The sequence below is a fragment of the Theobroma cacao genome, chromosome 4 (genome assembly GCF_053813885.1).
Source record: "Theobroma cacao isolate CCN51 chromosome 4, ASM5381388v1, whole genome shotgun sequence".
NCBI lineage: Eukaryota > Viridiplantae > Streptophyta > Magnoliopsida > Malvales > Malvaceae > Theobroma > Theobroma cacao.
Genome location: NC_142642.1, coordinates 4,309,096 through 4,325,926, shown reverse-complemented (window position 1 = coordinate 4,325,926; position 16,831 = coordinate 4,309,096).

Genomic DNA, 16,831 nt, shown 5'->3' with positions numbered 1-16,831 from the left:
ATTGTTTCTACTTTTCAACCTAAAATAACACTAATATTGATCAATATTAACCAAATGGGGTAAAAATTGCTAAAAAAAATTTTCGTTTAGTCCTCTAGTGGTAAAATTACCATTTTACCCTTGTGCTCCATAAATACCGAGAATCATAATTTTTCACTGCTAAACATCATTTTATACTCCAATAATCATAATTATATTTCATATAATTATTCTTGGTCAAATGTGATCAAATCTTGACTAAAAATCTCCATTTTATCATCAAATGGTAAAATGACCGTTTTGTCCCTAATTGGTCAATTTTCTGATGGACTCCAAACTGAACCTTGAACTCCAAATCACTATTCTAAGCCATTCTGTTGGTTTTAAAATTTTCAAATTCCTCTTAGAATTTCTATTTGAACTAGTTCAAGGCTCGATTTAACTTAGTTGTACCACTCGATACAATACCGTCTTTTAATCGAGCTTGACAGGGTCTCACATGATATGTCCAAACCAACATTAAACACATAACAATTTCCCAAGGTTTAACATGTCAAGTTTCACATGCATTACAACCATATACCATTACTCATTAATTTCCTATATCACACATATTTACATATGTATATATGTATACGTATATACCCATCATCATCATACACACCATTCCATCATCATCATCACCAACTCATGCGCACTCCCTACTCGCACATGGCTGGGTCATCACCGGATTATGCGCACTCCCTACTCGCACATAACTAGGTCATCCTTGGCTTATGAGCACTCCCTACTCGCACATAGCCGAGTCAATATAATTACACAACACTATATTCAAACATATATGTATATCAACATAATGCAGCCGCATAGAAATCCATAATAACCACATGTCATAACATAAACCATTTCTCAAGAGCTTGTTCCCAAGGCATTCATTTTTTAGAAAAGTTGTATAAAATCATTCAAACACTTTGTACAAAACAGTCACATTCCCAAAATGATTTTGATAGGCAGCCCACTCACTGATTTGTTGTTGAGCCTTTAGTTGACCCTAATTCCCCTAATGATCCAATTGGAAGGATGGGACTTCATTAGAACCTAGGATCACATTAGCATAAACAATAGGTCAATTCACACACTATGAACCCTAAAAGCTATCTCTTGGCTAGCTTTCAATTGTCACATTAAATGGCTATCTATGTTCACTACCTTAATCACAAAAAAAAGTAATGAACATACTCAACAATAAAACAGCTTATACTTCCAATTAATAGCCATTATTCACAGCTAAAAACCAAGCTTAATTCATCACTTACCCTAGGGTTCCTTTGTAGTTGAATTCTCTTCCAATAGCTTCCAAATCAATGGGGTAATTCTCTCTTTCTCTCTCTAGAATGCCCAACTGGTGAAAGAAAGTATGAGAACTAGATTTTTCAAGGGTTTAAAAGTGAAAGGATGAAATAGCACAAGGGTTTATGGAAAGGTGCACCAAAAGCATGAAAATTGGAGCTAGAGAAAGAGAGTTATGGAAGTTTGAAGAAAACTCCCATGGAGGAATTGAAGAAACGTGAAAAGGAATAAGGAAGAAGAAGACAAGCTACTGGAAATTTCAAGAAGGTGCTGAAAATTCAAGATATTTATAGCCAAACTTATCCACTCTACTTAAATTACCAAAATGCCCCTCCACAAATTAACTTATTCTCCTCCAATCTTTTATGCAATCTTTTGCTCTTTTAACATTGGGACAAGGTCCATAATGGTCTAGACATACTTGGGTTCATGAAAACTTAAAATTTTAACTCGATGTGAAACATGACCATTTTGTCCTAACCATGAAAATCATCAAAATTTTGGTTTCCTTTCCATTTTACCCCTAATTTCACCATCCATTTATGCCTTAGGCCTACTTAGGCCATAATATTGTTTAAAATCTTACTTTTATGGGCTTACTAAGGAAATGACGAAATTACCCTTAATTAGGGATATCGCGTATACTTCCTTTTACGAGTCTATAAAGGTCAAGGTCTTACATTTACAATGATACGTGGGCCCCCAAATGACAAAAGTGAACGAAGACTGTGAACCTACGATTTTTAAGGAAGTAAAGCCAACTGTAGCCTTCGATAATATCAGCTATCTACAAACTATCTTGAGCTTGAAATGGGTGGAAATGAGGGTGGTGAGATTATATAATCCCAGTGAGTAAACAAACATCATCCAAAATATCTAAAGTCGAGTAAATGGAGACGATTAAAATATTCCATCTCAATATGTATTTCATAACATAAATATTCATTTCATTTAAATAATCAACATGGCTTATGAGTATCTTAAAAGCTTGGCTCCTACCAAAATCATTCTCGGGAATACCTTGGCCTAGGCATCTAACCAAATCTGCCAAGGCTATTAAAAATTTCGTACACACGTAAACATATTTTTAGTTTGAAAAGCACAGCCGTTCCTTGGCGTTAGTGGAGTTCATCATCACGAGATGGTTCGGCGCGATGTGAACTCTAACCATACCTCAAGAGATACCCTATACGCCTCTCCGACCAAGGTACGTATATAACCGGATTACGTGCCCTTCAAATTGGTTGGTCCACAGAACCCGCCCACTGCAGCAAGCTAAACCCACCATACAATAAAAATTCAACAGCATGACATAGCAATTTTATCATTATCCAGCTTATCAAGGCAAACAACAGTTTATACATTTTCAACACAAATACCCATCCAGCCATTCATGCCCACATTATCATGAGCCATTCAATTCAAAACATAATTTTATAACACAGCAAGTAGTCTCTAATTATTCCATTTTCAAAACCATCATTCAATTTCAAGACAATTTTATAAAATCATTTCATTTAATCACGTTTTCCATAAAATCACAAAAACGAATTAAAATTCACTTTAGATAATCAAGATGATGATAAGGTTACTCACTATTTCGGGAGTCAAAATTTTTTAGAGTACTCCGACTATCGATCCTCGAGTACAATTTCTTTGCCCTTATCGGAGGATTCACCACCTAAACATAATGCACAATCAAGCAATTTACCACATTGGTGCTAAACTGTTATAAAACTATATGGATGCATGAAATGGAATGCAAATTGTTCGGATTATCGTCTAAACACGGTGTTCTACACAAATTCAATTGTGTACCTAAATAAAATGGTATTGGCCTAATTCCATCTATCACTCGATTAATTGGCCAATATGTCCAATTCAACTCCATTTTTCTTCCAATTCTCCAAACCATCAAACACAAGTCAAATAGCATAAAATTTAGCAAAATCATCTTCACATTTTCTCTTGGGAATTTCGGCCATGGTGGGTGCATCAACACTACGAGTTTTCCTACTTGATCTCCTCATCGAAATTTATCATTTCCTAACCAATTCACTTGAAATAAAATCAAATCCACCATACACACTCTACATGGAAAATTTGGCAAATGATGGGTGATGGGAGGAAGTGAATTTTTCTTGTTGGCTTTTCATGCTACACATCACTAACTAACTAAAAACACTAAAATACATTGAAATCTAACCAAATCAAGCATCAAAACCTCCCTCTAAGTGTTCGGCCAGCAAGGGATTCATCATGATTTCATGTGATTCAACCATGGAAAATAAGAAAAAATGCTTAAGAAAGAGAGATCTCAAGCTTAAATTGAAAAATCTTACCTTTTTTTCACTTGTTTCCTTGAATTTTTCCACCTAGGGTTTTGTTCTTCCTTTTTCTTGCTTCTCCTTGGTGAGGCCAACCATAATGAAGAGAAATGGGCTGGTTTTGTGCTAATTTATAAGGAAAATAATAAAGAAATAAAAGCTTGACACTTGTCACCTTGCCATTGGTCCATTTTTAAATTCTTAACTATTAAGCTTTCTTCCTCCACCACATAAAATATTTCAATTATCTGCAATATAAAATGTTAATAGATGAAATCCATGGGCATGACAAGTGTTTGGTGTGTAAAATTACAATTTTGCCCTTGAGGTGGCAAAATGACTATTTTGCCCTTATCCTCGAAAAAATGCCGAAATTAAAATTCTTCACTTCTCAAACTCAAATTATACTCCAAATGATCAATCTTAGTCAAAAATTTCATCCAACACTCACATCTTAACCTCGGGTGGCAAAATGTCCATTTTACCCCTAGGTCATGAAAATTCCATTTTGACTCCAAATCGATCCTCGAACTCCGAATCACCATATTAAATCATTCTAGGAATTTAAAATTCTAAATTTCATCTTAGAATCTCTCTTTGTTCTAGTTTGAGGCTTAATTCAACTTAGTTGCACCACTAGGTACACTACCGACTTTTAACAATTTTTTGGGGCTTTCCAAGTATGCAAGCATATTGTCAATCACATGAATGACATGGCAAGTATTTTATAAGGTAGGGCTTGACATGGTACCTTAATAACTAGACAATGAATGCTTACTTAAAACAAACTCTTCGTCTTATTATCAAAATGTACTTTCATTAAATGAAATTAAACATGAGAATATACTTGTTTTCCAGAGCACCATATTCTCAAATTCCTAACAATCGCCCACTTGCCCTAAAGCAAGTATGACATATCCCTCATTCCAAGACCTTTTAAGTGTGATACCCCATACCCCTGTATAGTAGTCAACATAATCGTATTGATAAGACGAAGGGCTAATTGATGTGGATTTAAGTGTCAAAGAGCAGTGGCGGGTGAAAGGAATATTGTAGAGTAAAATATTTTGCACGTGAGAAAATAATAATTAAATAATAATATTTTTATTGAGGATGAATTAGTGAGATAAAAAATGATTCAGAAGTGAATCGGAGCATAATAAGATATTTTGGGTTCCAAGGAGATAAGTGGAAAATCGTGGAATAAAATAATATTAAAATATTAATATTTTATTTGATATCGAAATTAGTCATGAAGGAGGAGTATATGGTCAATATAAATGAGGGAGAAGAAGAATAAAGGAATTTCAGAGAAAAATGACATTAATGGGGCTCGCATGTCTTTATTAAATAAAGCTAGCGTGGGTAAGTATATATTTAAATATTATGGTGATACCTCGTTGAAGTGCAAACTTTATATTTTGTTTACACACATGTAAAGGAAGAAAAATAGAAGGAAATTGGAATTAAAAGATTGTTGGGAGGGCTAAATTAAAAAGGAAGAAACTTAGAGGGCAAAACAGTAATTTTTTCATCAGCTTGGTTGACTCTTTTCTTCCTTCTCCATGGCTGATCGTTATTGTCATGACCCAAATTTTGAGCCATGACCAGCACATGGGCCCAATGGACTAGCCCATTAAGCCCAAGCAAGCCTATTTATATAACTTGTTCATCCCTCCATCATAAGCTACTAAAGTCACATTTCATAATTTCAATTCAAAATATACATATATTGTCTAAAACATATGTCTTAATAATTTACATTGGGTTTGTCTATACACAACAAAGAGATTCTCGATTTCCAACGGAGAGATCCTGGCTAAAGTACTGCTATCGAATGCCGAGATACCTACCAAGGAGACGAATCTACAAGGACACCTCGACCTAATTACCGACTGCCTCCTGATTTGAAAATATGAAGTTGAAAACAGTGAGTATAAACCCAGTGAGTGAACAAAGGAAGGGAACAAGCAATCGATAAGGAAAGTTTAAAGAAATCATGATGCACTTATTTTTAAAACAATGCAATTTAGTTTAGTTCTTATTAAAACCCTTCTTTTAAACCCTTAATGAGTTAATCACTTGACGATAAAAGATCCATGCACTAACAAAGGATTTGAAGAGTGAAAACTTTAATAGTATTCAAGCAAGTCAAGTGAAACGACAAGTCCTCGCTGCAGCGGAAAAGCATTCTCTTATTCATCTAGGCTTGTTTTCGCTGTAGAGAAATTTAGGCTCAAATTATCAACTAGCTGAGGGTTTCTCAACTGGCCGAGGGTTTCTTTCTAAAACCCTTCATTTCAAACTTAATTAAATAAATTCCTTAATTTTGAGAGTTCATGATCAACTATAGTGCTAAAGAAATGGAAAATGGGGCAGCAACCAAACAAGGTAGCAAGCAAAACATAATGTTTCTCGTTGCAATGAGAACCAGGCCAGTGTAACTCCCAAAACCAGAGAGTTTTTCGTTGCAATGAGAAGCGAGAAACAGGACACCAACAAAAAAGTTTTCATTCTCTCAAGAAAAGGCCATTTTGCTGCAATGACAAAATCAACTTGAAAATACTTAGAAATTTGCAAGGTTCAACATGCAAGATTTCACATGCATTACAACCATATACCATATTCATGAACTTTCTATAACACACATATATGTATATATGTATACATACATCATCATGCATACCATCTCGCCACACTCCGCTCATGTGCACTCCCCACTCGCACATAGTTGGGTCATCATCAGCTCATGTGCACTCCCACACGCACATAACTGGGTCATTATTATCACACAAAAATGAACATCCAATGCATAATATACATGTCAACATAATATAAGAGCACTTGGATTCATCCTTTTACACATTTCACATTTTCACAACATCAAAACATTTTATCAAGGGCTTGTTCCCCAACACACATTTTTAAAGAAAGGTTAGATAAAATCATTCAAATGTTTCGTCCAAATACATTTACATTTCCCAAAAATTTTGAAATGCAAGTTCACTCACCAGTCTTTATTGATGTTTTGGTAGGCTCTAACTTTGACTAAGATTCCGAATGGAGGTGTGGGGTTTCGTTGGAACCTATCACACACAACAACATCACCATCAACCCAACTTGGCATTAATAATATTCCCAAGTTATTTACTAAATTAAGTTTTACTAGTCATTCCTAGCTAGCTTCCAACTACCATTAAATGGCTATTATTTGCACTACTCTAGTCACACTAAAAATGATTAAACAATCTCAACAATAAACACTTACAAATCAAATTACTAGACATTATCAACAACTAAAAATCAACTTTAATTCACTACTCACCTTGGTAGCTTGGTAATTGAAATTTTTTCAAAAAAATTTCAAGCTATTATAGAAGCTCCCTCTTTCTCTCTCTAAGACACCTAGCTAGTGAGAGGAAGTATGAAAGTAAGACTTTTCAAGGGTTTTAAAGTGAAAGAGTGAAAGAGCATAAAAGGTTCTATGAAAGGGTGCACAAAAGCATGAAAATTGGAGCTAGCTTGAGAGAAGTTATAGAGATTTCCAAACAAGCTTCCATGGAGGATGAAAGCAACGTGAGATAGGAGGAAGAAGAAGAAGAAACTGTTGGAGAAATGAAGAAGCTGCTGGAACAAATGATATTTATAACTAAAGCTTATATAATCTCTTCTTAAATTATGAAAATGCCCTTAACAAGTTGGCTTGTTCTCCTCTAATCCTTTGTGCAATCTTTTTACTCTTTTGACACTGGGAAAAGGTCCATAATGGTCTAGAAATACTCAAGTTCACAAAAACTTAAAATTTCGACTCGAGATGAAAAATGACCATTTTGCCCTTACCTTGAAAATCATCATTATTTTTATTTCCTTCGTGATTTTACCCTTATTTTCATCATTCATTTATGCTTTAGGCCTACTTAGGCCTTAATTTTGTTTGAAAGCTCACTTTTAGGGGCTCATTAAGGAAATGACAAAATTACCCCTAGTCAGTGATATCATGTCTACTTCTAGCTAAGAGTCTATAAAGGTCAAGGTCTCACAGTTATCTTCTTCAAAAGGCATTTTCTTCTCCATTTTCTTCCTCCCGTGCCATTTTCCTTTCTTCACCATAAAAATCAAGTTTTTTCTTCTCCTTTCTATTTTTTTCTTACTTCTCCATTCTTTTACCCCTTTATTCACCCAACCCACAACTCTCAACCTCATTTTTCATCCCAACTAAACCCTAAGAGAGAAAAAGGAAGAAAGAAGAAAAGAAAGAAAGAAAGGAAAAAGGAAGAGAAAAGCTAGGATCAGGCTCGACCTTGAAGAAGAAAAAAGAAAACCAAGAGGTTTTCCTCCCCACCCATACACCATTGTTGAGGTGTGAAAAGATTTTGGTGGTTTGCCTTGTGGATTTCAAGGTAAGGAAGGTAGAAATTGATGTTTGTTTGAAAGCATATAGTTTGAACCAATTATGATGTAAGGTTTTGTTTATGGCAACAAGAATCAATAAAAATCCAAAGAACTCGAGGCATGCGTGTGGAAGAATCTTGGAATACGTGGTGATTTTGAGCTAGATTAAGTGGTGGGTTTTCACAGCCCAATTTCTGGGCCATGACCAATTCATGGGCCTAATGGACACAAGCCACTAAGCCCAAGCAAGCCTCTTATGTAACCTTGTTCACCATTTCATCCATCATTTTAAATGCCATATTTCGTAATTCTCAACTATAATTATTTCAACAATATAATATGGCAACCAACTACTTACATTTATATCATCCAAAATAATGTCACCCATTGCCAACTCATAGTGGCAACATTAATCAAAATAAACATATATTGTTTATGACATGCATCTTAGTGATTTACATAACGTGTACGTATACACAAGCAAAAAGGACTTTTGACTTCTAGCGGAGTGACTTTGGGTAAAGGTACAGCTACTGAATGTCACAGTACCTACCAAAAGGTGAATAGAAGAGGACACCTCAATCTATGTCCCAACTACCTCCGAATCTGAAAACATGAAGTTAAAAAGAGTGATTATAAACTCAGTGAGTAAACATAAGAAGGGAACAAGCAAACGATAAGGAAAGTGTAGAAATCATGATGCACTTATGTCAAAAATAATGCAATTTAGTTTAATTTCTTGCTAAAACCCCTAATTTCAAACTTTGATTATTTAATCCCTTAGTGTTGAAGAATCCATGATCAACCATGAAGTTGAAAAGAGTGAAAACTGTAGTAGAATCCAAGCATGGCAAAGTGAATCTCGTTGCAGTGAAAAGGCATTCTCGCTACAGCGAAATTCAGGGCAAAAATTTTGAACCAACCACTTGAGAGTTTCTAGCTGCAGTGAGAATGCATTCTCGCTACAATGAAAACCTGGGCTAGGTCAAGCCCCTAGCACCCAAGAGTTTCTCGCTGCAGCGAAATTCAGCGCAAATGAAAGTAGAAGGATTTTTACTGCGATGAATATTCGTTCTTGCTGCAACGAAAATCAATTTGAACATATTTAACAATTTTTCAACATTCAACATTCAATACAATCACATTTTTTATTTCCTTAACCTCTTTATAACATATATAAACATGTATACAACTACCGGTTCACCAGCTCATGTACACTCCCACACCGTACATAGCTGAAATCATCATGTGCACTCCCACACTGCACATAGCTAATACCGTCATGTGCACTCCCACACCGCACATGGCAAATATCATCATGTACACTCCCACACCACATCATCACCAACATATGCACTCCCACACTGCACATGCTCGGTTGTAGTTATCACACAACATTATCGTTTAAGGCATAACATACATATCAACATAATATAAAAACACATGAATTCATCACATTACATATTTCACAACATAAAAACGTTTTATCAAGGGCTTGTTCCCATGCATATTTTAAAGAAAAGACCAATAAAATATTTCAAGTGACTCAATCAAACACTTATGCATTTATCCCAAAACATTTTAATACAAGTTCACTCACTTGTCTTTGTTGATTCTTTAATCGACTGAAACTTCCACTAATGCTTCAAGTGGAGATGTGGGGTCTCATTGGAACCTATCACACATAATAGCACCACAACCAACTCAAGTTACATGAACATTATTCCAAAAGCTATTTCCTAAATCAAACTTTACTAGTTATCCCTAACTAGTTTCCAAATACCATTTGACTAGTCATTTATTTACACTACTCTAGTCACACTAGAAATAAATAAATAACCTTCAACAATAAAATAGTCTACAATTTAATCAACAACTTAAAAGTAAACCCTAACTCATTACTCATCTTGGTGGATTTGTAGTTGAATTCTTTTTCAAGAGTTTTCAAGCTATTGTGAAAAACTCTCTCTTTCTCTGTCTAAAATGTCCAACTAGTGAGAGAAAGTATTAAGGAAAGACTTTTGAGGGTTCTTGAGGTGTAGAAGTGAAAGAGCATGAAAAAAATCCTATAACAAGGTATATAAAAACATAAGATTTGGGGTTATCATGAGAAAGTCATGGAGGTTTCAATGGAGGCTTCCATGGAAGATGGAAAACTTGAAATGGGGAGAAGGGATGGAAGGAAGAAGAAGAAGCTATTGGAAGTGAGGAGAAAGTTGCTGGAGAATTAGATATTTATGCTTAAAGTTGACTAAAGTTTTTTTTATTTACAAAAATGCCATTGCATAGTTGACTTTACCTTCTTTCTTTCCTTTGGTTCAACTTTTTACTCTTTTGACACTAAGAAAAGGTCCATAATAGACTGGAGGTACTCGAGTTCATGAAAACTTAAAAATTTAGACTCGAGGTCCAAAATGACCATTTTACCCCTATTATGGAAATTATCATTATTTCTATTTTCTTCATTTATTTTATTATTATATGCATCATTCATTTATTCCTTAGGCCTACTTAGACATTAATAATATTAGAAAACCCACTTTTAGGAGCTCACCAAGAAAATGATAAAATTACCCTTAATCTGCATCATCGCATTTACCTCCACTACATGTCTATGAAGATCGAGATTTCACATGGGTAAGCGTTCTAACCTCTAAATCACAAGTAGAAAGGAAAAATGAGATATGTATTGATTGTTTGTGCTTGTGGCAGCATGTAAAAGTAAATTGTGGTGCATGTGGATTTAGAAAATGCTTAATGGAAGTAAATTTATAGTTGCTGCCATATGCTAGGTTATTGGTGTGGAAATGATGATTGAACTTGATAAATATCCTTCAAAAAGATTAATATATGTGCTAAAGTTATAAATAAGTTACCGGTATTTATAATCTAAAAAATTACGCAAGCAAAGGATAAAGGCAACTTTGGTAAAAATGTGTCAAGATATAAGTTAGTTGATTAAGGATTCACGATTGAATGAAAAAGAGAAGTAGAAATGATATACACTAAAGATATTGAATTTGGATTATTGCTAGGAAGTGCAAAAATAAAGATAATGTACTATGGTGGTGTGCCGGAGGAAATAACAAGCAACCAACAAGTAAAAATAGCTAGATACGCTTCCGAATTAATAGCGATACAGTATCCCGCTATCATAAGGTGAGTGAACTTGCATTTAAAAGGTTTTGAACAAATGCATATGTGTTGAATGAAATGCTAGAATATCCTTGGTTGACTTTTTTCAAATTTATGCACGGAAACAAGCTTTTCACAAGTGATACTTCCACGTTTTTAAATGTATAATGTGATGAATTAGTATTTGAAATATTATGTTGAATTGCCAATTGATTTGAGGCATGTGATGTATTGTTATGCAAAGATTCTTGTTACATGTTGTTATGTGTGCCATGCATTGAAATGTAATGTTGAATGATAATTATAACCGTGCGTGTGCGATGTGGGAGTGCACATGACGATGTCGGTAGTGTGTGGTGTGGGAGAGCACACGTCAATGATATATGCCATGTGCGGTGTGGGAGAGCACATGATGATGATATATGCCATGTGCGGTGTGGGAGTGCACATGAGGATATTAGCTATGTGCAGAGTGGGAGTGCACATGAGCTGAGTTGAGGTTGGCGAGTGTTTGTGCAGAGCCGTGGTGACAAGTGTGGGGATGACCTTGGTGTATGTTTGAATTATCAATATATTTATATATACATAATATATACGTGAATTTTTACACGCATGTACACCTGTCCTGTAGAGTAAAAATTTATAGAAAATGTAATGTGATTGAATTGTCTATTGAAAGTTGATATTCTTAAATGTTTTCAAAATGAGTTGAAAAACAGCATGGCATCGAGGTTTGTTTATGATATACAAATTGCATGGTTTCAATACCAGTGCATCGTGTTTTCTAAAAAAATCTTTCGTATCATTCGTTTGTTCCCTTTTTATGTTCACTCACTGAGTTTATACCCATTCTTTTCAACTTCATGTTTTAGTTTTCAGGATCAAAGGTAGTTAGATCCTAGGTAGAGGTGCTCCCTCCTATTCATCTTTCGGTAGGTTCACTACGACTCTCAATGATAGCACCCACTTCCAGAGTCACTCCACTGGTTGTCAAGGGTTTATTGTATGCTTATATATGATGCTTTAATGTAAATTGTGAGATTTGTATGTACTTGATTTTCACCATTTAAATTTAAAGAGATTGTTATTAGAAATCACGAGTCTTAAATCCTAAAGAAAAAGAAGTGATAGATGGACTACTGACGGGTTTACATAGAAAGGCTTACTTGTGTAGTACCCCATACCTTGATATGGTGGCTAATAATGTTAGTTTTATGTTATTTATATTTATTTTATGTTTTCATAGGAGTAGAATCAAAAATAATTTCAATTGGCGAAGAAAGGTGCGTAATGGGCTGTTGCTTTATTTGCATATGTTTCGGTTTTTCAATTATATCTCCCACTACACAAGTCCAAATGACATGATTTTTAGACCATTAGAAAGCTAAGATGCAGGGCTACAACTTTTAGTTTTACCACTTTTCCCAGTTCTAGAGGGAAGGTGGTCAAAATCTTTGTTAAAGTGAAAGTACTACACTAGAGGAATAGAATTTGGCAAAACCTTTGAGCGCCGCGGTGCTGGAAATTGAGAGCCACGGCCCTCACCGTATTTTCCACAATTAACAAGTTTATGGGACTTTGGAAGCTAGGGCTTTTAGGAGGCTATTTAAGGGACCTTTTTAGAGGATTTTGGACCTTTTCTTAGTGTCAAAAGAATAAAAAGATTGCACAAAGGATAGGAGTAAGATAAGCCACCTTGTTAAGGGCATTATTGTAAATTGTATGAAAAATTGGATAAGCTTTAGCTATAAATATCTAGTTTCCAGCAGCTTCCTCCCATTTTCTAGCAGCTTCTTCTTTTTTTTCCTCCCATCTCACCTTTCTCTCATCTTCCATGAAAACTTCTCTCAAAGCTTCCATCGCTCTCTCAAACTACCCTCAAATTTCATGCTTTACACACCCTGTTATAGGGTTTTTCATACTCTTTTACTCCTTCACCTTAAAAACCCTTAAAAGTCTTACTACCATACTTTCTCTCACTCGCTGGATGGGTGGAGAGAGAAAGTGAGTGATTTCCCTTACTAGCTTGAAGAATCTTTAAAGAGAATTCAATTACAAAGACCACCAAGGTGAGTATGGGTTAAGGTTAATCTCTTTAGTGGTTGATGATATCTAGTAATTATATTTGTGAGTATTTTATTGTTGAGGTTGATTATTCATTTTAGTGAGACTAAAGTAGTGCATATAATAGCCATTTAATAGTAGTTGGAAGCTAGTTAAAAATGACTAATGGAACTTGATCTAGGATATAGCTTTTAGAATGGTATTAATGCCAAGTTAGGTTGATTGTGATGTTGTTGTGTGTGATAGGTTTCAATGAAACCCTACACCTCCATTCGGCACATTAGTCGAAGTTAGTGTCCATCAAAACGTTAACAAAGACCGATGAGTGAACTTGCATTTCAAAATGGTTTTGGGAAATGTAAATGTATTTGGATGAACATTTGAATGATTTTATCCAACTTTTCATTAAAAATGGGTGCTTGGGAACAAGCCCTTAATAAAATGTTTTGATGTTGTGAAATGGTGAAATGTGTAAAAAAGATGAATCCATGTGCTCCTATATTATGTTGGTATATATATATATATATATGAACATATATTGTGCATTGATAAATAATATTGTGTGATGGTTATAACCGAGTGTGTGTGGTGGGGAGGGCACATACCGTTACTGATGGTGGTGATTCCAGCTATGTGCGATGTGGGGAGACACATAAGCTGATGACCGATGGGTGATGATTCCAGCTGTGTCCGATGTGGGAGGACACATGGGCTGAGGACTGGTGATGGTCTATATCCAGCTATGTACGATGTGGGGGGACACATAGGCTGAGGACCGTTGGGTGTATACATGCTTGTATATATCTATGCCATAGTGATGATCATATATGCTATGAAATTGTTTATATATGTTATGGAAAAAGTTATAAAAATAACATGGGATTGTATTGAATTTTGTGAAAGTTTGGTTATTATCAATGTGTGTGCAACTTGGTGTTCAATGTTGCAGGAATGGATCTTTGTGACATATGAAAACCCTTTTAACCTTATCAGCCCTAAATCTCGCTGCAGCGAGGATCCATTCTCACTACAGTGAGAAATTCGCGTATGGCTTTCCGCTGCAGTGAGAATCAGTCTATTATGTTGCCTTGTTTAGATATTTGCTGAAATTTTCACTCTTTCAAATTTCATGTTGAGCATGGATCCTTCATCGTTAAATGATTTGATAACCAAGGGTTTAATTGAGGGGTTTTAACAAAAACTTAAACTAAATTGCATTGTTTTTAAATAAGTGCATCATGATTTCTAAACTTTCCTTAACGTTGCTTGTTCCCTTCTGATGTTCACTCACTGGGTTTGTACTCACGTTTTTGAACTTCATGTTTTAGGTTTTCTAAGTTAAAGGTTATTGGATCCTAGGACGAAGTGCTCATCCCTATCCGTTGCTCGGCAGGTTTAACATGACACTAAATGTTAGCAACCGTACCCAGAGTCACTCCGTTGACGGTCAAAGTCTAATCATGTGTATATGAATACTTGATGTGAAATACTAAGATTCATTTGTCAAGCTATATATGTATATCGTAGTTGATGAGGCCATTATGAATGTATAAAGGGGTTTTATGAATTGTGTTCAAAGGAACTATATTTGAACATTACGAATTTTGGATTTTAAAGAAATATAGATTAATGTATAAGATTATAAATATAGGCTTGCTCGGGCTGAGTGGGCTGAGCCTATTGGGTCCTTGCACAGGATCATGGCCCAGAAATTGGGCTGTGACAGCTTGGGCCTGGTGGGCTATGCCTATTGGGCCCATGCACAGGTCATGGCTCGGGTTTTGGGTTGTGACACTAAGTGACCATCGAAACTCTTTTGTGTTAGAGTCTTTGTGAATGGATCAGCGAGGTTATGCTCTTTTGGAATTTTCTTCACAAGTACTTCTCCACATTGTATGATCTCTCAAATGAGATGGTACTTTCTTTCAATATATTTTGCTACTTGATGATTTCATGGTTCTTTTGAGTTAGCCACTGCTCCATTATTATCGCAAGATAGTGTAATAGGCTTGCCTGCATCTAGAATTATTTCAAGGTCCATAAGGAACTTGCAGAGCCATATAGCTTCCTTTATTGTTTCTCAAGCCGCAACATACTCTACCTTTTTAGCAGAGTCTGCAATACAAGATTGCTTTACACTCCTCCAAACTATGGCTCCTCCTCCAATGGCGAAAACAAATCTTGATGACGATTTCCTAGAATCAACATTAGACTAAAAATCTGAATAAATCTACCTTGTTGCTACAAGGTCACTTCCAAAATATACAAACATGTAATTCTTCATTCTACAAAGATATTTAAAAATGCACTTGACTACAATCCAGTGTTCCATGCTTGGGTTTGACTGAAATATGCTAACCAATCCAATTGTATAGCAGATATTTGGCCTAATGCGTAGCATACCATACATGAGACTTCTAATAACAAATGCATATGGAATCCGTCTCATGTTTTCAACTTCCTATGGAGTTTTAGGTGACATCTCCTTAAGAAGTTTGATTCCATATCTATAGGGCATAAAACCCTTCTTGGAATCTTGCATAGCAAACTTGGTAAAAATATTGTCTATGTAGAATGCTTAAGATAATGCTATCTGCTTGTTCTTACGATGCCTTATAAGTTTGATCCCCAGAACCTAGCTAGCTTCTCGTAAATCTTTCATATTGAATTGTTAGTTTAACGAACCTTTAACTATTGATAACATTCCGACATCACTCCTAATGAGTAGAATGTCATCAACATAAAAGACCAGGAAAACAACCTTTTTATTCTGTATCCTTTTATAGACACAGGGTTTGTTAACATTTTGTTGGAAACCATATGATTTGATAGCAGTATCAAATCTTAAGTTCCATGACCTAGATGCTTGCTTAAGTCCATATATGGACCTATGCAATTCACAAACCTTATGCTCGTGGCCCATTTTAATGAAAACCTTCTGGTTGAGCCATATAAATACACTCTTCAAGATCCTCATTTAAAAATGCAATCTTGACATCCATTTTCCATATCTCATAATCAAGATGTGCAGCTATGGATAGGAGGATCTTGATGGAATGAAGCCTAGCAACCGACGAGAAGGTTTCCTCATAGTCAATCCCTTATCTTTGGATAAAACCCTTAGCCACTAGTTTAGCCTTGAAGGTCTCTACCTTCCCATCACTTCCTCTTTTTCTCTTGGAAATACATTTACACCGTATGGGTGTTATCACTTCAAGTGGACCTACTAAAGTTCAGACTTTGTTGGAATCCATGGTCTAACTCAACTTTCATTGCCTTATGTCACTTCAGCATCTACATCGTTTATAGCTTCCTGGTATGTAATAGGGTCAGATCCATGTTCATCTGATAGTGCAATCATGTTTTCTCCTAGACCCATGTATCTTTCTAGTTGTCTCACAACCCTCCCACTATGTTGAGGCATCACTATTTGATGTTCAGGTTAAGTTTCTGTTTCAACCTTTGAATTAGACTATGTTATCACACCTTCAGAATTAACCCTTAAATCTGAAAGATCAGACAGTTCTTCTAAGATAATTTTACTTCTAAGTTTGTGATTTCTCTGAACTATTCCTCTAAGAAAA